Here is a 21,416-nt window from a genome sequence, read left to right as displayed (position 1 = left end):
GACCATATATGTTCATGGCTGACTGTCTTCAGCAGACTGTGCCTGATTTTAAAACCCTGTTTTGTTGAATTATTGTAACCATGACGAATGTCAATGTGCAGAAACATACTGGTTTCTTTTGACATTTTCAGTTGTCGGTTGCTGGCTATCCTTCATTTTTCAATAACTATTATATTCAAGCATCTTGTGAGTGAAGTAATGCCAAAAATACTTATGTCCATCATATTCATACTGACACCACATGGGCAGGGAAATACCACACCAAATTGTGGCCGCATGGTTGAAGTGAAATACTGTAGAGAAAGACAGACAGAGAGAGGCAGAAAAAGAGAAAGAGGGGAGAGAGGGAGAGAAAAAATGAGAGAGACTGCTGGTAGTAGTAAACATTTGGAATAAATAGAAGTCTAAAAATATCTCATCTGCTGTTTTAAGCTGAGCTTTTTTGGAGCAAGTGGAGGAGAATTACATGGAAATCAGATTTGGAATGGGTTAAACTCAAGCACAGGAGGATGGCATTAACGCTTCCATGTTGAACAGTTCAGTGACTGCACCCAAAGCATGGTCTGAACTGAAGTGAACATGCATGCTTGCAGGCAGCTGAGCAGTGTGCCACATACCTGTAATGAGAAACATAGCTCTGGGTCTCTCTCTGTAAGTGTGTGCGAGAGTGCTTGTGTGCATGAATAAGTCAGTATCTCCACATTGGCTGTGGATGTGTGTGTGTGTGTGTGTGTGTGTGTGTGTGTGTGTGTGTGTGTGTGTGTGTGCGCACGCGTATGTCTGTTTGTATGTGTGTGTGTACGCATGTGTGTGTGTGTGTGTGTGCACGCATGTGTCTGTGTGTGTGAGAGTGTGTGTGTGTGCATTCCGGGTATTTCAGTGCACTCATGTCGACAAGCCCCTGAAGCACGGCTCTCTTATAGCTCTAATAGGTTCCAAGCGAACCGCAATATCAAACAGGAGAAACGATCCTGTTCTTCTCCTCCTCCTCCCCCGAATTAAAGGCAGCCATTGTCCTCCACTGACCTTTACTAACGAGCAGAGCATAAATACAGTGCACTCTCAGAATCGATCTCTTTCCGTCCGACCCTCCCAAACAGCCCGTATGTTTGTTTCGACTGAGTCAGGGGCGTGTTTTGGTTTTTGTTGGCTTTTGCTTGTATTCAGAATCAGAATCAGCTTTATTGGCCAGGTTTGTGTAAACAAACAAGGAATTTGACTCCGGTTAATTCTGATATGCTCAGGTTTGTAAAGCACACAGTGTAGTGTTTTGAAATGGAACAGAGTGAGAAAAAATGGTTATGATAAACAAATAAACAAAATAAACAAATGGTCATTTTGGGGGTGTAATTGTGGTACAGGCCTGCAAGACAATGTGTTATATTTGAATGACCTTCTTATTGTGGTGGTAGAGAAGGGGGGGGGTAAAATCTCACCTAGGGCTTCAGCGCAGTCAGGACCGGTCCTGGATGGACAGACAGATGAACAGACGGACCGGAATAAAATACCATCCTATTAAAAACAGCGTCTCATCTCAGCGTTGTAGTTCTCTCCTGAGATGCCTCTAACTAGCTGAGAGCTGTACTACTGATGAGTCAGACAATAGTGGGATTTTGTTGTGGATAAACACACACACACACACACACTATGCATATGAAACAATCCCATGAAAATGAGGCCTCAAATGTGGAAGAGATCATGACAGAGGTAGAACAAAACACACACACAGAGAGAGAGAGAGAGAGAGAGAGAGAGAGAGAGAGAGAGAGAGAGAGGCACAGAGAGAGAGAAACATCCAGTGTTTTTTTTTTTTTTGAAGGCAAACAATCCGGGCTGGGTTTAGCTGGTACCATTAGTAGCTGGTTGGTAAGTTATGCATGTGAGGGAGGGTCTTATATAATGTGGAGGTCTGTCTGACACCCTCCACACACAGGAGAGAACCATCTCATGGAGCTCGAGGTCAGATGCTGACACACCTCAAGGGAACAGTTATTTTAGCTACTTTTACACACACACACACACACAGTGACATGTGCATGCACAACACCCACCCCCCCCCCCCCCACACACACACAAACACTGTGACAGATATAGTTAATATTTTATGAATTGGCTCGCTCACAAACATGACTCATTATCATCATCATGTCTAACTACACACACACACACACACACACACACACACACACATCGCTCTGGAAAAGAGATGAGATGAAATCTCTTTAGCTGGGGGGTAAGGCAAAGTCTGGCCCTCTGGTCCAAATTACTCCCCAGCTAAAGAGAAAATGCCTCACCCACCAGGACCCCAAGCACACCTCTGATCCTGGCCCAGCAGAGGGCCTCCTGGCTGAGAGGGCTGGGGCCAGGCAGTGGGGGTGGCGGGTGGTCAGGGCTCTGGGTTCTGTGGGGAGAGAGGAGGGCTGGGGAGTCAGGGCTGGAGGCCAGAGGTGCGGCTCACGTTTAACACCAGGAGCACAGGAGCACAGCGCTGCCTCTCTTCTCCTCTTCCTCCTCCTCTCCTCTCTTCCTTTCCTCTCCTCCTCTCTTCTCCTCTCCTCTCCCTTCACTCCTGAGGCTAACGGCAGCCTATGGCTATACATAACATGAGCTACTATGCACTGCTATGAGAGAGATAGAGAGAGGAGAGGAAGAGAGAGAGAGAGATAGATAGAGAGAGAGAGAGAGAGAGAGAGCATAATCCTTGGGCAGATGTCTCTACCCTTGGGCAAGGGGTCCATCTCTGATCTGACTTTGATCAAATGAGGCAAATGAGTCAGACCAACATAACTTAATATCTCCTCCTCTTTTATCTCTCTCTCTCTTTATGAATCATGAATGCACTCTATCTTTGTGTGTGTTTCATGATCTCTCTCTCTCTCTCTTTTTCTCTCTTTCTTTCTCTCTCACACATTCACCCCCAGTCATGAACAGAAATTCAATTTATACAAGTTTCATTGGCATGACAGTAAGTACAATATTACCCAAGTATAAAATATAACTGAATATATAAATGAAGAAACAAATATGCTAAAGATAATAAAATGATAATTAAATAAAATGCCATAAGCATACGGAAACAATGTAGAGAAAATGAAAGCCAAAAAAAACAATTACTGATGTCATTATAAATTTAGCATTTATTGTTGACAACCTTGGGTTTTCTCTCTCAATATGCGGCAGGAGTTCAAATGCTGAGCGGCTAGGTGTATGCATTTATTCATCTAACTCACCCAGGAGGAACGCTTTCTCTCTCTCTCTCTCTCTCTCTCTTCCTCTTGTTTCCTTTCCCTGTCACGGGGGCCACGAAGAGAAACAACGGCTCATCGACAGACAGCATCAAATCCCCTCCATATGCGAGACTACGGCCAGAAGAACAGGCTGCCCTGTCTGGGGCCCTGTCTTATAACATGGCCTGTATGCTCTAGCATTCAGAACCAGCCAGGTTGCTTATATTCATCTGGCTGATGCGTTTATCCAAACATAATATATTACAACATATTATTTCAATCATTATACAGGCTAGTCTCCTCAGAGCCTACAGCTTTCAGGCTACTGCATGCTAGCCTAGATCATTAGCCATTACGCTACCATCGCCAGCTTTTAGGAAACCCGCAAGCCCATATAGGATCAGGATGTTCAATCAATTTGCAGAGAGCGTGGAAACGATAACATATAATGCATGTATACCTCCAACTCACATGGGGATTAAAGGAGAATGTCACAGTGTCTGAATCAGGGGTGGCCATTTTTCTTTTGGCTAAACCACAAGCTAATTACTGCTTGACTGCTAGTCTTCTCCTTGTCCATCTGGAGATGTGAGTGAAAGGGTGAAGTTGCATGCCTTAATAAGGTTGTCAGGTGTATGTTTTGATAAGGTTATCACTGGTATGACTTTAATAAGGTAGTCGGTTAATAAGGTTGTCAGGTGTATGTATTTAATCAAATTGTCAGCTGTATGCTTTAAAGGCATAATGTGCAAGTTGTGTACCTTACTATAACAGTCATTTGGAGAATGTCATTCCTTCTGCAGCCCTAGCCTATCCGTCTATGGAGAACCAACCAGAACCCCTGATCCAGAAAATCGCAAATTACTTTCCGGCAGTTCGTTGGGAAAAAGCCTACATGAAATCGTGTAATATTACCTTGTCAGTCCACATGGCTCTTTGGAGATTGTTATTGCGGGTTTGCAAACAAATCCTCACGTACCATGTCTAGAGGAAAGTGTGCTAACTATGAGGGGTACATAATTATGACAGTTGTGTAAAATGCAAATACTCCTCAACTACACTGAAGGCTATTAGGCAACAGAACTCCTTATTAAACCCCAACCTTAAATATTCCTAATTTTTGAAGGGAAAATTAAATACAGCGGAGGTTGGCCTGGGGGATAATGAGAGGCTTGGCTTACACATTAACCAAATTAAGGGTCCTCGAATACACATTACAGCGAGATGTGTGGTTTTCAGAGGAAGCGAAGATCCAAACTAGATGTGCCGAATAGCGGGACTTAATATGGCTGCCGCTCAGTGCTACATGTTCTCTCCGCAGAAAACAAATCACACTTCTCAATTTCACTCCATCCTTACTCTTGCAACTCCTTGTACACTGCTTATGTATGTGTGTGTGTGTGTGTGTGTGTGTGTGTGCATGAATGTTTTTGTGTGTGTCCAATCCGTGTATGTGAGTGAGAGTGTGTGTGTGAGAGAGCCCGATGTTATCTCACAAATTCATAAATAGTAAATAGTACCCTCCATGGATGGCTTTTAATGAAAGGTGGCATGCACCCAGAGGTTGTTGTGGTGATCCTACATGTCACATTTTGTGCGGTTCAGAACATCTCATCAGAAGATATTTGCAATTTTTTAACATTTACATTTTTTTACTGGGCTACCTCACAAATGAGTGGTTATGGGCTGTGTTGATGCAGCTTCTCCATGACTGTGCTGTGCTAGCACTGTGGTGGTCATAATTATATGCATATTTTGCCAGATTCTTGGGGACTGTTTCAAAGTCGATGAAGATCATTTCATTTCAAAGACATGTCCTTTCATGTTCGTGGAGTTTGAATATAAATGCATTGCTTATCTGTAAGATATTAAAGTGTGTGCGTTTCTGTGTGTGTGTGTGTGTGTGTGTGTGTGTGTTTGTGTGTGTGTGTGTGTGTTTGTGTGTGTGTGTGTGTGTGTGTGTGTGTGTGTGTGTGTGTGTGTTTGCGCGCGCGCGCGTGTCCGTGTGGTTGGTTGTCTATGTGTGTGTACATGTTTCTTTCCACTGCTCTTTTGACAAGTGATTTATTCTTAGTGTAAACAAATATATGCATCAGTCTGTGTGTGGACTCATGCAATGCAAAGCAGTGGGCAGAGAAAAGACGCAGCAGCATGTTTATGTGCATAACTCCGGTGGCAAATATGAATTCCTCGGAGAAAATACAACAATATACAACAGGAAAATAAAACATAAAGTTTTTCTAAGCTTGTCTAGACTACATACACAACTTATGTACCGTAAGTGTTTGAGTTTCTAGGCATATGGCAATGTGTGTGTGTGTGCATGTGTGTGTGTGTGTGTGTCCGTGCGTGTGCGTGTGTCCGTGTGGCCGTGTGTGTGTGTGTCCGTACGTGTGCGTGTGTCCGTGTGTGTGTGTGTGTGCGTCCATGTGTCCGTGCCTGTGTGTGTGTGTGTGTGTGTGTGTGTGTATGTATGTGTGTGCGTGTGTGTGTGTGTGTGCAGGTGCACAAATGAGTCTGCCCATGTGTACCGTATGTGTGCATTAGACTGTCATCGGGATGCTTTCTGCATGTTCATTAACTTTGCTCTGACCTCCAGAGCTCGGGACACACCACTGATGTAGCGTTGCGCTCGGCCCTGCACAGATTGTATCCCCCCGCCGTCCCACACACACATGTACACACTCTCTCTCCTCCACCTTATCCACCCCCCACCCCCTCCCCTGTTTGCTGAGGTGTGCTGGCTGCTGGTGACAGCCCTGACAAATGGGGGCAATGTGGCGTGATCCACTGAGACTTCCAGGCAACCAATTCAACACCCCCACATACACACACACACACACACACACACACACACACTTCTCGACTTTCCCTCCCTCCCCAGTCACACGAGACCACAGACAAGTTTTCACTGCGCAAGCTAACATTTCCACTCCGCCTCCTCAGCAGCCCGCGCTAGTCTGCGCTGCACTGCGCCATGTTGGGGGAACGGATTGGACCATAAAAAACGTCAGCTCGGCTTGGGGACCGGGGATATGAGGCTCAGACGCACCACAAAGTCAAACCAAGGTCAGGAAACAGTACCAGCAAAGTTGAGGCAGGGAGGTTTAGAAGCATTGCGAAGTACGTGTAGGAAAAGATACTTGCTTGGCGGCTAATGGTGAAATTGTAGACTTTTCCTGGAAGACCGCACCTCCCGAACCTCCCTCGATGTGCATACAAGAAATGTGGAAATTGATCCCCGTGCTGCATAACCCTGGATCAATATGTTTTTACTCACCAATCTGCACCTGAGAATCTGTAATCCATATTGCCATTCAAAACTGCTGCAAACATCGTCCTCCGTGCTACCGCATAGACACAATCCAATCCCAACCACAACCACATCCGGGCCAGGCGAGGCCTAGAAATGCCCCCCACCCCCACCCCAAGATATCCATAAAAATGTAAAGAAACAACAAGCCCAAACTCCCAAACCACAAAATGCATTTTCGCAGCTTACAGCCACTGTGGAGCAACGCTACATTCCAGACAAATCACATTGGGACGACTGGATGCTTGCTGTTACAAAAACATTTATGGATGACCGCTGTGGTCTATTAGCCGTGAGCCTTGGCAAACAAAGCCGTGGATTTCACACAGAGCTCAGATGGATTTGCTGTCTGATGTGATAGCGCATAACCTCCATATCTCTGTACAGCGCAAGGAAACTGGCAGTGCAATTATTATTTCATCCTTGGAATAGAGGATATTTGATCGCTGTTTCTTTCTTTGTGTACGCCACCAATTGTGTATTGTTGTTGTTGTTGTTGTTGTTGTATCTCGTGTCCTGTCATTTTAGATAGGCTTGGTTGTTGATTGGACTGGGGACAGCACATGCTTCACCATGAAGGAGGGCTTTGATGGATCCTGGGTACAACATGTGGAGTGTTTGCAGCTCTCACTAGCAAATTGTACATTGTGGTTGAATGTCACACCATGCTGGAAATCCTGTGCATGTCTGAAAATGTCTGAAATTGAAACCAATTTCAATTTTGTATGTCTTATGCATTCTTTCACACATTCACACAAATGTACTTCTATCGTCTCTTTATCTCTTTTTTCATTCCTGCATTTCTTTCTGTCTTTCTTTCTTTCTCTATCTCTTTCTCTCTCTATTGCTTGCTTTTTATCTATCTACTTATCTATCAGCCTATTCTCCATGTGCAGGTGTGTTGGTGTTGCTGCTCACAGCTGGTGGTTGTCATGGTTGCTGATGAAAAGGGTCCTGCCCCCCACCCTCCACCCCGTTTCCCCTTAGCCCCCCCACCCCAGGGAGAGGAGAGAGGGCTCCGTTTCCACGACTACAGTAGCTTTATTGAATCTTTCTTTCTTTCTGACTTCCTTTCAGTTGTTTTTCCCCCTCAACTCAGTTTCCATTAGTGTTTTCAAAAGCTTTATTGGTATGACAAATGTATACATATGTTTTGCCAAAGCAATTACATAGAATGCAACAATAAGCAATTATGAAGAAAGAAATCATTCTCTCATTCTCTCTCTCTCACTATCTCTCCTTTCTCTCTCTTTCTCTCTCTCTCTCGCTCTCTCTTAGCAGTTCTGCAGTGAGCCACACAGAGCAGTGGGGGCCACGGCTATGATTACACAAGTGGCTCTCTCACACCAAGGATACAAATGAGACTGCACATGCAGGAAAGATGGAGGACATCCATCATGGAGAACACAGAGAGAGAGAGAGAGAGAGAGAGAGAGAAAGACAGAGTGAGAGAGACAGACAGACAGAAAGAGAGATGAGACTGTATGTTAGAGAAAACAGTAGTGAAAAGAGAGAGAGAGAGAGAGTGAGAGAGAGAGAGATGGGGTGCTAGAGAAAACAGCAGTGGAGTTAAGAGAGAGATGGGGTGCTAGAGAAAACAGCAGGAGAGATGGGGTGTTAGAGAAAACAACACTAAGGGGGGGGGGGGGGGCATGGAGGTTCAAGGTGGGGGCCAATTTGACCCCAAATCACAGTGAGGTCGGAGTGTGTCTGAACATTCTATTAAGTGATTGTTGCTTTCTTACACACTTGACCTTAAAACAATGTTTATCACCATTTTATGTGTTCACCTGACAGGTGAGAGGTAGGGAGAGCTTTGAAACAACAGACAATTTACAGCCTGACGGTAGATCAGGTCAAAGGTAAAAAGGTCAAGGTGAGATAATGTGTGTGTGTGTGTTTGTGTGTGTGTGTGTTTCCAGTGACGCCAGTGACGCCAGTGACCCTCTGGAGTGGTTGATCTACAGTATGTGTGTCCATGGAGTTGCCTTAGCACTGTGCATCTGTACCGGCTGTCAGGCTTTGATAACAAACTGAGATGAAGTCACTGCACCTCACTCCTTTAGGCAGTGAGGAAGTCAACCTCTCTGTGTGTGTGTATGTGTGTGTGTGTGTGTGTGTGTGTGTGTGTGTGTCAGGAAGATGTACAAGGCGCCCAGAGGAAGAGGCTGATCTCACACATGACCCGTCACCATTCATCTGGGGAGGCCATTCAACACCCTCACACACACACACACATGCAGACACAGAGAGAGACAAACACACACACCACACACACACAAGCACGCACACACACACACACGCTCTACCTCTAACATATCATAAAAACAAATGCACGCTCACACACAAATACATACACTCTACCTCTATAACACGCAACACACACACACATCAAACATTGCTAGTCAATAACCAGAACTACACATTATAGGTGACAGTCACACCCACACACACACACGCGACACGCTGCACGCACGCCAAGACGCGACACGACACGCACGCGACGCATCTAACGCGATTTAACGCATCGCACGCACGCCACACACACACACACACACACACACACACACACACACAGGACTGGTGCATGACTGACTGTGACTGTCATCTCTACTGCTCTTCCCCCCTGCAGCCTGTCTCCATGACAGTCAGCAGATCTCCCATTTAGTGGCAGCAAAACATCTCCATTAGATGGCTCTCTCCTCCTCTCTCACTCAACCCTACCTCTATCTCTTTTCTTGTGATCTCTTTGTCTCTTTTTCTTTTTCTCTGCTCCTTTACCCCCTTCCTCCCCCTCTCTCTATTCAGTTCAGTTCAATTCAGTATGCTTTATTTGCATGACCCAGACATCTGGACTCGAGTCACATGACTTGGACTCGAGTCAGACTTGAGTCATGATTTTAATGACTTCAGACTTGACTTGATAAAATTCTGCATGACTTGCAATTCGACATGGACTTGAATACTATTCACTCGAGACTTGACTCGGACTTTGCCTCTTTGACTTGTAATGACTTGACATGTCTCGAGTCAAAAACTAAAATTCCTGATCGTGGACCAGTCAACCCAGAGATGCTTTCACTTCTGTGACTAAAAAAAACAGCAGGCAGAGAACAGTGTTCAGTGCTACTGCTACGCCCACACGCATTACTGTTGTAGTGTAGGGCACCAAGAGACAGAGGAAGGACCAACATTTAGCCAATAAATAGCAGCTTTACTGCAAACTGATTTGCACTCTTGCTAGAGGACGTTTACAATGTCAAAATGCACCAACAGCATGTTACTTAAAGATCATACTTTTCGGGTCCTCTCAATTAATCAATCAATTCAATCCAACTTATGTTACTGCATTTAATTGAGAATGCGTCTGAGCACACACGAGAGGGAGAGAAAACGAGTGGCAGGTTCCAGCTGGCTCGTCATTGTTGATGATGATTGATATCTCCTTTTAATTATAAGAAACGTATAAAAGGAAATCATGAAGGCAACAAAGACGAGATTAGGAGATTGCGAATGTATGCGGTTCTCACCAGCCTATAAACTGTGAGATCCAGGTCACTTTGACATAGGCTGCACTCACTGTTATTTGGAAAATGGACAAGAATATGAAGTTGTCTTTGCCTTTGTGTAATGGAACTGGTGAGTCTTGAAGTATTCAATAATTCGTTTACATGAAGTACATGATATGCCGACGATGAATAACACGTTCCACTCAGCTAGCTAGGTGGCTAGTGGCTACTGGCTACCAGGCTCATAATTCACTTTTAATTGCAAACAGAAAATGTCAAGCAAGCATCATGTCGTACATGCTTCTATTTCCAGAGGAATGAAAGCTGTTTGTGCCAACTTAATATCATGCTTATCATTGTTAATATTGTGCTATACATGTGGCACAAACAATGTTTGAGTCGGCTATATTTGAATTGAGCTGGTAAAAAAGATCATTATGAGAACGTGTGGACAGTGGCACACAATGGGCTTAAAGTGACAGTGCACCTTTTACAAATGAGTTAAACAGCATCAAATGTGTAGTATTTCTTAATAAATTAATAATTTAAAACAAAATTACTGTGTAATAATTACCATTTAAATAATATAAAAGTGTTGACCTTGGCTTTCCCTTATGAGTCGCCACTGGCAGATAGCCTAATACATTGTTTGCAGGCAAATCTGTGGCCTAGCGCAGTGAAATGCCATCAGTCAAATTATTACTCATCTTTACAGTGGGCACCGCAATTTGGAAAAACAATATATATTTGCAGCTGTGCTGAGTGTCATGTAGCTATCCATTTTGTACCGATTACTCAGGTTTGCACATGTGTATTACACAGGTATGCACATGCATATATCGTAAAATATACCCTTCACAAACCGTAAAAATTAAGTTTATTAGTTTTACAGTTGACTGCAGTTAACAGTTCACTATCAATCCACACAAACAATTCTGGTTTCCTTGCACTAGCCATTTTTGCCTACAGCCTGCAGCACGCAAGCTTTTGTCAATTTCTGTAACAGAAACAGTGCCACCTATAGGCCTGGGATATGAAGTAACGTGTTGAGTCGTGTTGAGATGAATCCGTTTGGACGCAAGTATTCTTGATACGGTTCCAGGGAAGACGGAGGAAAAAAAGATCGGTTTGGTACGTGTGGACTAGCCCTAAGTCTCACCCCCACCCCTTCTCCACTCTCCAGTGTGATATCCCCCTCCCTCCCTCCTGTCTTGTCAGTGTTGACAGTGAGCTATGACAGTGAGGAGAGCCTGACCTTGGCCCCACGTGCCTGCAGCTGGAACAGAAGCCACCTGCAGCTGGAACAGAAGCCACCTGCGGCGTCGGATGGGCCCACAACCTTGCCACCGCCTGCACAACCTCCACACGGTGTGGCTGCATGTGGGAGGTAGACAGGGTTTGGGTGTGTGTGTGTGTGTGTGTGTGTGGACCAGACTTTACCTTAACCCCCCATAGCTAAAGAGAGTCTCTGATCTTCTTTTCCAGAGCGATGGCTGGTGTGTCTGTGTGTGTGTGTGTGTGCATGTATGTCTGTATGTGTGTGTATCTGTGTGTGTGTCTCTGTGGTTGTGTGTTTGTGTGTGTCTCTCTCTCTCTCTCTGTTAAGCAGGACAGACGTCTATCTCTCTCTCTCTCTCTGTTAAGCAGGACAGACGTCTATCTCTCTCTCTCTCTCCTTTGGTGTCAGCATGGTGCCCCAACTCCCTCTGGGAGGCAGTGAGAGAGAGAAGAACTAGGAGACAGCACAGAGGGTGTGTGTGCATGTCTGTATGCAAATAAGCTACGGCTGATTTGTGTGTGTGTGGAGGGGATTCGTTTGTGTGTGTGTGTGTGTATGTGTGTGTGTGTGAATCTAAAGATAAAGAAGACATGACTGAAATAAAGTTGAGCTATTCCACAGAGGCAGATCTGATTCCCTGACTGTGCTTCTGTGCAGCAGGGGCTCAAGACCACTAGCACATCTGAAACAAGTTAGCTAGTCTATTTATCCCTCTCTTTAGTTAGCTCTATTTCTCCCTCTCTTTACTTCTCTACCTCCATCCCCTATCTATCTATTTATCTATATATCTATCTACAGTATCTAATACCAATATCTAATACTAATATCTCTATACCACTCTCCCTCCATCCCACTACTTGTCTCTCTTTTGAGTTGAGGATGTAGCTTTCAGTGTGTATGTGTGTGTGTGTGTGTGTGTGTGTTTCTACTTATCCTTGAAGATGACAGTAGTGTTGAGACACTAATTAGAAGTCTTCTCAGCTGTTTTTCTCTCTCTCTCTCCCTTTCTCTCTTTCTCTCTCCTTTTCTCACTCTCTCTCCCTTTCTCTCTTTATCTCTTTCCTTTCCTCTTTCTCTCTCTCTCTCTCTCTGAACTGTGTTTGGCTCTCCCCAGGGGGTTTCCTCATCTTCTTAAAGACGGACGAGAGGAGACCAGAAGAGTGGCGAGTGACAGGGGATCCTCCACCTCCCCCAGAAGAGAGGGATGTGCAGAGGGGCACACTGAGGAGGGGGCGCCAAACAAACAAATAAGCAAACAAATAAGTGAGTAAATAAATAAATATGAAAATAAAATGTGCTGATGTGGTCCTGTCACCAACAGTGATTTATGACAATGCAGCACGGGTCGAAGATGGACAGGTCACTGGAGATAGGCTAAGGGGAGGGGCAGTGTGTGTGTGTGTGTGTGTGTGTGTGTGTGTGTGTGTGTGTGTGTGTGTGTGTGTGTGTGTGTGTGTGTGCGTGTGCGTGTGTGTGAGAGAGAGAGGGAGAGAAGTACGGTGGGAAAGGGTCTGGCATCCAGGGTTGATTGACACATACTCATTTGGCAACCAGGCTGCAGAGAAGCTTTGACTGTTACAAGAGTTACAACATGCTGGTGGGATGGTGGGAACCAACAGTGGGCAAGGGGGGTGCTTGCTCTGCAAATAACATCTTTGGAATCAAGAGCAAACAAAATCAGGCAAATAAATAAAAAATAAAAGTCCTTCAAAAAGGGCAAAATCTTTTACTTGGCCTATCCTCAGCAACCATGAGTGTGCATGTGCTGGGGGTGGGGGGGGAAGGACCAGGACAAATTACTTTGTTAACCGAATATTCTATTGAGGATGGACAGTGAGACGAAAGGACCCGTGACAACCATGTGTAGGGAGGACAGCACGCAAGAGGAGCCTCCAAGAACCAAACATGTGGGAGAGAGTTCTGATGAATCTATGTGTGGATGAGAGAGGGCAAGAAGAGGCCATGATGGCTACATACAGTATGTGGAGGACAGACAGAGAGACAGACAGACAGGCAGGCAGACAGACAGAGAGACAGACAGACAGGCAGGCAGGCAGGCAGATAGAAAGAGGAAATGGAGAAACGTTCCATGAAAGTCCCCATTTCTGCGGATCAAATCGATCTTGCTTACTTCGCTCTTGCTCTCTATCTCCCTCTCTCTGCATCTGTCTCTCCCTCCCTGTCATTCTATGCAGGAATCCATCTTATATACTCAATTAGGCCGATTATAATCAGCCTGGACATGGAGGAGAGAGAGAGCGAGAAGGCCTCGTTCTCTCCATCATAGTAAGGAGGGATGAGGAGAGGAGGAAGGGAGGAGAGGAAGAGGTATGGACCTCATCCGTCAGAAGGAAATCCATTGTTTGAGAGCTCTCACCTGTTTTGTGTGTGTGTGTGTGGGGACGGTGAGGCGGGTGACAACGTTAGCGATGATAAGCCAGCACTCTCTCTGCCGCCGATACGGCTAAGGCGAAGGGCGGATACGCCGCTAATCTCGGCGGTAAATTGGCGAGGAGGGAGAGAGAGACAAAAAGATCCCACGAGTGGCGGTGAGGAGACGCAGCCCGCCTCTTTCCGCCGCATTCCGCCGAGGAGAGAAATGAAGATGTCAGATAAGATGCATGACCGCAGCGGAAAACGGCGCATTTTCAGGTGGGAGCGCTGAGCCCACACACGTACACACACACACACACACACACACACACACACACACACACTCCTACAGTTTGTCCTCGTCTGCTTCTCGCTGAAGATAAAGCCTCTTTGTGAGGACTGGAGGAAGATGAGCATTTTTGTGTGCTGTGTATCTGTGTGTGTCTGTGTATGTAAACAGCCTACTTATGATAGGAATGACAATGAAGATGTGTGTGTGTGTGTGTGTGTGTGTGTGTGTGTGTGTGTGTGTGTGTGTGTGAACTGAGGGATGGGGTATGAAGTTTTCTGAGTGGACATGCCATCCAATAAAAAACATTGTCACACAATCGAGGAGAATTGTGAATCACTGAGACCTCATTTCCTGGGTCTGAAAAAGAGCATCAGGGAGTCGAGAAAAACACTGCTGATATGCGCGCGCGCCCACATGCGCACGCGCGCAGACACTCACAAACATACACATACACACACACACCGATACCCCCACACACACACACACACACACGCACGCACATGGATACACACACTGAGGAGTAGTCACTTTCTGCTGATTCAATTGGGTTTGCAGCTCTAAGTGCTGCTTGCCAAATTCAGGCAATAATAAAGACAAAAAACCTACATATTAGTAGTAGTCAATATATTGGACAAGATATATATATATATATAAATATATATAAATAAGAGAACAAAAAAGATGTAAGACTTTTTATGTATCCTGTTGGGTATAAGACTTAGCAGACAGAAGATGTGTGTGTCAACACACAAACTGTGTCATGTGAAATTATTGTGTTGCTGTAGGTCTACCCTACCTTGTCTTATGACACTATGGATGACATGACTACAGGTGAGCTGTGTAATGAACTGATGAGCAGCTTAGCCTACAGGTGAGCTGTACAGAGGATTGTGAAATACACTGGAAACATAGTATTGTTTTAGCATTTAAGCATTCGTTTATTTTGGATCGGACGGAGCATCACCGGTACCTACAGTAGCAGCAGAGTGGAGGCTGTATGTGGTGGGACAGCTGAGTGTGTGGCGTGGGCTCTGGCTCTCCAGCACCGCTAGGACCAGCTCGTCCAGCACACTCTCTCCCAGGCTGCTGCTGGGCCTCCAACTCAGCTGCCCTCCATTGTAGGAGTATGTGTGTGTGTGTGTGTGTGTGTGTGTGTGTGTGTGTGGTGCCATAATGAATAAATGTAAATGTATTCAGGTACTTATAATACACAGCAACACACACACACAGACATACAGATGAAATGCTATACATGTAAAGCATCATCATATGGGCCGAAACCCAAATATACGCACAGACAATTGGTAACACTTTATAATGAGTAATAACAAGATACTATTCATACGCTTAAATAATGTTTCAACTAATGCAAGATTCATGATTATTTAACGATAACATTAGTGGCAGGTATATTATGAATTCCTGTTGCTCATCATGAACTAAGCAACTGTTACTTCACATTCACTTCATCGTCAATTAAAGTATGTTAATTCACAGCTGCTTCTAACATTAATTGTTAGCCCGTGGGTATAGAGCACTATGCAGTGAATAAACCTCAATCCCAGATAGCGACTACAGAGACTACTGTGTAGCCTTTTAAGCCCGAGGTTGCCAGGTCGCGTCTGGTGTCAGAGTGGGATTATCCACATAGGATGTATTCATTACTGAGCACCACTGAACAAGAATCCATGACATATCGTTCATTAAATCGTTCAATAAATCATCATGAAATTTGCATTAATTTAAGCATGGTAGAGAATTGTACCCTTATTCTACAGTGCTACCCTGACATGCTCAAACAAGGCGCACACAAAGAATACACACACACACACACACACACAGACAGAGACTTACTTCCTCACTGCCTAAAGGAGTGAGGTGCAATGACTTCATCTCAGTTTGTTATCAAAGCCGGACAGCCGATACAGATACACACACACACACACACACACACACACACATACACACATGCACACAAACACACGCACACTCACTCTCCCTCTCACTCTCTCTCACACACACACACACACAGGGAAGAGCAGTGTGCCAGACTGATCTAACCTGCACTGCCAGTAAGCAGAAGTACTCACAGCTCACTCAGTTACACAAGACACACACCTCACCAACCTATTACTTTTAGCATGGGTCTGTGTGCACATACAGTATGTGTGTGAAAAGAATTTCAGGATATGTCTCTGTGTGAGAGCTTTCAGCATGTGTGTCTGTGTGTGTGTCTGTCTGTGTATAAATGTTTATTGAGTGATACAGTGAAGACCTGCTGTATGCCATTGGTCCATATATTGTAGGCTACTGCATCCTTAATATTTGTGTCCCTGTACCATTTTCTTTATGTGGGTATTACCGGCCTCCAAGTCTAGGGGAGCTTGGGGCACGGCACAACCATGTTCTCTTGCTTGATCTTAAAATACAAAGAGAACGGACATGGCAAGGTTCAGGTGTTGCACACTGGCATTCAAAATTCCTTCTTCTCTGGTATATGGTACCTGCCCCCATCCCAGTCCCTCCCTCCCAGGGTGCCATCTACAGGCCTGGAGATACTCTCCAAGACATTTTCCCTGACAGCAGACTGAATGTGTGCAATGTGTGCTATGTCATGAGTGTGCAAATACTAAAACATACAAACTTTTAATTGACAATATTAATCATAAGAATTAAAATGTTACCACAGAAACACACAAAACATTTCCCCTCTGGACCCCCAACACTCTCCCCTACTTTAAGAGATGCCTCCTGGCATCCAATGTATTATTAAGAAGAAGCTAATAACTCCAAAGTACTGGTCTTGGGTAGTAAACCACTCCAGGAAGTGCTGGGTATGCCATTATATCATTTTGTATTAGGTAACTAGGGTTATACACAATTGAATTGACCTCAGGCCTTAGCTGTTGGTAAGTGGGCTGTCCAGAATGAGTATAGGTTAACACCTCTCTAGGTTTTGGAATGCGTGAAGATCTTCTCAACTCCACCTCTTGGAATGGGACTTCCCCTGGGTCCTGAAGGTTGTCTTCAGGGTCAACTGGATCTTCCACATCAGGGACATCTGGGGCTTCTCTTAGTTGGTCCTCATCAATGACTGGATCAAGTGTCATTTCTTCTACTGGCAGCTCTGGCCCTTCCTCAGGTCTAAACTCTCTGGCAGCAGCCCTCAGGTTAGACTGAGGTCTCTCTTGGATCGTCACGGGTAAGTCTGGCTGTAACCCCACATGTCTGGCGGGTCGGGAACGAAAATTGTAAGTGAGCTCCTCATCAGAATCTTCAGAACCTCCCTCGCCCACTTCATCACCCCTCGGGTCACCTTTCGATTTCCCCCTTACAGGTTTTCTCCCCACAGGTTGGTAATGCAGTTCTTCCTCCAGAGGCAAGCTGTTCACCGGCAAGAGTAAGTTCCTATGCAATGTACGTATAGTTTTCTCACCATTCTCTGCTTGGACCTTATACACCGGACTGGCTGAATCTCCCACTCTACTCATAACTCGATGCACACTCCTTTCCCAATAGCTACGGAGCTTACCAGGGCCACTCCTCTCTGACAGATTCCTTACAAGAACCCTATCACCAGGTTGAAGTGGAGGCCCCTTCACCCCCCGGTCATAGTAACGTTTTCCTTTAGCAGAGGACTTTTGACTGTTTTCTGCCGCAATCTTATATGCCTCTTGCATCCTTGTGGCCCATTTCTGCACAAACTGATCTCTAAGTTCACCATGATTTGCTGTGTTAAGGTTGAAAAGTAAATCAACTGGCAAGCGTGGTGGCCTGCCAAAAACAAGGAAATAAGGAGAGTATCCAGTTCCCTCATGTTTAGTGCAATTGTACGCATGGATCATGTGTGGGAGGTGGTCTTTCCACTGTGTCTTTTTCTCTTCTGCCAAAGAACGAAGCATCTGAAGTAGCGTACGATTTAACCTCTCTACAGGGTTCCCCTGGGGGTGGTAAGGGGTTGTTCGGGAGTGCGAGATACCAGAAAGTGTGGAAATCCAAAACGAGGAATGAAATCATTAAATATTTTCTCTGCAGCAGTTTTTCCCGACTTATCTTTGGTGGGGTATGCCTGGGCAAATCGAGTAAAATGGTCCATCAGGACAAGAATATATTCATAACCCCCTCCACTCGGTTCTAAATGAAGATAGTCTATTGCCACAAGTTCAAAAGGTGTTGTGGATGAGATGGAACCCATGGGTGCCTTATCTGGGACAGTGGGGCGTTTCTGAATAATACATGCACATTTTCGAATGACATAGTCCTCTACTTCCTGCTGCATATATGGCCAGTAAAACCTTTCCCTGACTAACTGGATCACTTTATCAGCACCCACATGACCCATATCATCATGTAGGGATTTCAGGACAACTGGTTTGAATTGACTGGGTAGAACAAGCTGACGACGGGACCCTGCTTGTCGATACAATACTCCGCCATCGAGGCTCAAGCGATTCCATTCATGCATCAGTTTCCTGGCATCTCGCGACAGGGTTTTCCTGTCTATTGCGCTTGGACTCTCTACTCTGTTTTTCAACCTCAATATCTCTTTGATTGCCGAGTCCTCTTGCTGTGCCCTTTTTATGTCTTGAGGTGGAAATACTGGAACATCTAGAGTCGGGCCATCAGTAACATTAGAGAGTTGCAAAACTGCTGCCCATGGCACCTCTTCTTCCTCAGTAGCCTTGTTCCCTTGCCATACAGCCGAGATGATGTCATGTGGCAGGCTTTCTGTATATTCTGTGACATCACTAAAGGGAACAGGGAATCGGGATAAAGTGTCTGCGTCCACATTTATCTTTCCTGGGCGATATTTGATATCAAAATGGAAATCTGCCAGCTCATCTACCCAACGATGCCCCGCTGCATTCAGCCTTGCTGTACTGAGGACATAGGTAAGTGGATTATTATCTGTATAAATGGTAAATGAAGGTGCATAATATAGGTAGTCTCTAAACTTATCACAAACGGCCCATTTTAAAGCTAAAAATTCCAGCTTCCCCGAGTGAAGATGGTAGTTTTTCTCCGCTGGCGTGAGTGTTCTTGAGCCATAGCCAATCACACGGAGTTTATCCTGTTGGTGCTGATACAAAACTGCTCCCAGGCCAGAATTAGAAGCATCAACATGCAAGACAAAGGGCAAGGTAAAGTCAGGGAAAGCTAGAATAGGTGGGTTAGTCAACATATCTACCAATTTTGCCACAGTATCACTATGCTTTTGTGTCCAATGAATTGGTGCTTTGGAGGACAACTGTCGACTAGGCTTCCCCTTAACCAGCTGGGATGCAGCCGTTTTCGCAACCCCTTCCCCGTGAATTTGCAGGAGTTCAAATAAAGGTTTTGCTAATCTGGCAAAATCTTGAATAAAGGAGCGATAATAGCCAAGGGAACCCAGCAGGGCCCGAACTTCACCAACATTCGCTGGCCGCCTCTCTTTGAGCAATAAGACTGCCTCCACATCCTTGGGATCCATCTTCACTCCTTCACTAGAGACAAGGCGCCCTACGTAACGTACTTGCTGCTTAAACAGTTCACACTTGTTGGGTCTCAATTTTATACTGCTCTCTCTCAACTTAGCCAGCACTCGCCTCAAGTCTGAAATGTGGTCTGTGAATGTCTTTGAATAGCAAAGAACATCATCAAGATAGGGGGCGCAACATTCATCACGCAACCCCTCAAGGACACCTTCCATACATCTCTGGAAACAGGCGGGCGCATTAGATAATCCAAATGGGAGGCGGATCCACTCATATAGCCCCCAGGGGGTGCTGAAAGCGGTAGCATGACGGGATTCTTTATCAATAAAGCCTTGATGATATGCGCTGCCTTGGTCCAAAATTGAAAACTACGAGTGCCCCCCGAGGCTGTCAAGAAGATCCTGAATACGAGGCAATGGATGCCTATCAGGGATGGTTTTACGATTGAGCTCTCTATAATCTACACAGAGGCGCAAGGTGGAATCTTTTTTTCGTACACAGACAACAGGTGACGAGTACGGGGATGTTGACTTTCTAACCCAGCCACGTTCCAGAAGAGACTGTACATATTCTTTAACTTCTTTGTATAGAGGCTTTGGAATTGAGTTATAGCATTTCTGAACAGGGATATCATCTTTAAGATGGATTTTAAGGTTCAAAGAAGGTATACAACCTATTTCACCCTCGCCTCTAGAAAACACATCAGACTCTTCATTCAGGACCTCCCTGACTAGTGTTTGTGCCTCTTCTTGGAGATGGGATAAGTCCACAGGGGGATGCCACTTGTCTCTGACTGGTGTCTCTCTGGAAGTTGAAGCTGACTGCGCCTCAACTGCAACAGGGGGATCCTGCTGTAAGCAGGACACGGGCAAGATGGAAGCAGCTGCCTCGATCTGACCAAGAATAGTCTTTGGTGGTAAGTAAACATCATGCTGGGAAGAATTCTGGATTGGGATTTTCACCAGTTTCGAAAGGCCGGCAGGAACATCAATGATGGCTGAAAAGAGCTCTAGCTCATCAGGCCAATGGCTTTCTGTGGCAGGTTCAAAAGACATAGCTCCCCCCTCAGGCCACCCTCTAATCCTGCACCTGACCTCAACCATTTTCCTGGCGGGAATCACAAGACCTTTCTTACCCACTTTCGCCACACAATTAGGGAATACTTCTTCTATAATCTGGCATTGAGCTGCTGAGACGATGGTTTGAGCAGTACGTGGGTTGATGTTCAAGGCCTCACTAAGAAGAGCACTAAGGTTAACATTGCCAGTCGTTTCACAATTTTCCCGAATCAACTCAGTGATGACATTCGCACCCAGCAGGGGGTTGTCCAAACAACTTTGGGAGACTAAAAAAGGAACTTGAATGGCTATCTGTCCTTGACTCACGCTTAAAATGTCCAGGTGCACATCAATCCATCCCTCAAAAGGAATATTTAAGCCATTAGCTGCAATCACATACAGAGGTTCAGTAACCAGACGGTGAAGCGGCTGAATATCTACTGCAGGTAGATTCCTTTTGACCCAATCTTCCCCAATCACACTGACTTGTGCCCCTGTGTCTAATAGCATCTGGGCCTCAACCCCATTAACTACACAAGAAATGAGGCATTTGCCACCAATCAATTGAGCTGTTTTTTTCACATTGGGTGGGTTTATTTTGGCATCAATGAGACTTGGAGTCACAGTACTAGCTGATTGGATGTACACGGGGGACTTCAGGCTTGTGTTGGTCACTGGTCGTCTCGCTCCTGTGACCTCCCCCCGTTTCCCGACTTTGGTCTGTTTAGGCAGCCTACTGCTCGATGTCCACCTTGGCCACAGCGAAAACAGTGGATGCATTTATCCAGTTTTTGTCGAGTACACTCCCTGCATTTTCCTTTTGTGAACTTCCACTGAGATTGGGTACCTGTAGATAGGGGTTCTGATGTTCCTGGTTTAGACACCATCCAT

The sequence above is a fragment of the Alosa alosa genome, chromosome 8, assembly GCF_017589495.1.
Source record: "Alosa alosa isolate M-15738 ecotype Scorff River chromosome 8, AALO_Geno_1.1, whole genome shotgun sequence".
Taxonomy (NCBI): Eukaryota; Metazoa; Chordata; class Actinopteri; order Clupeiformes; family Clupeidae; genus Alosa; species Alosa alosa.
The sequence above is the reverse complement of the archived record's forward strand: the minus strand, read 5'-3'. Positions refer to the sequence as shown.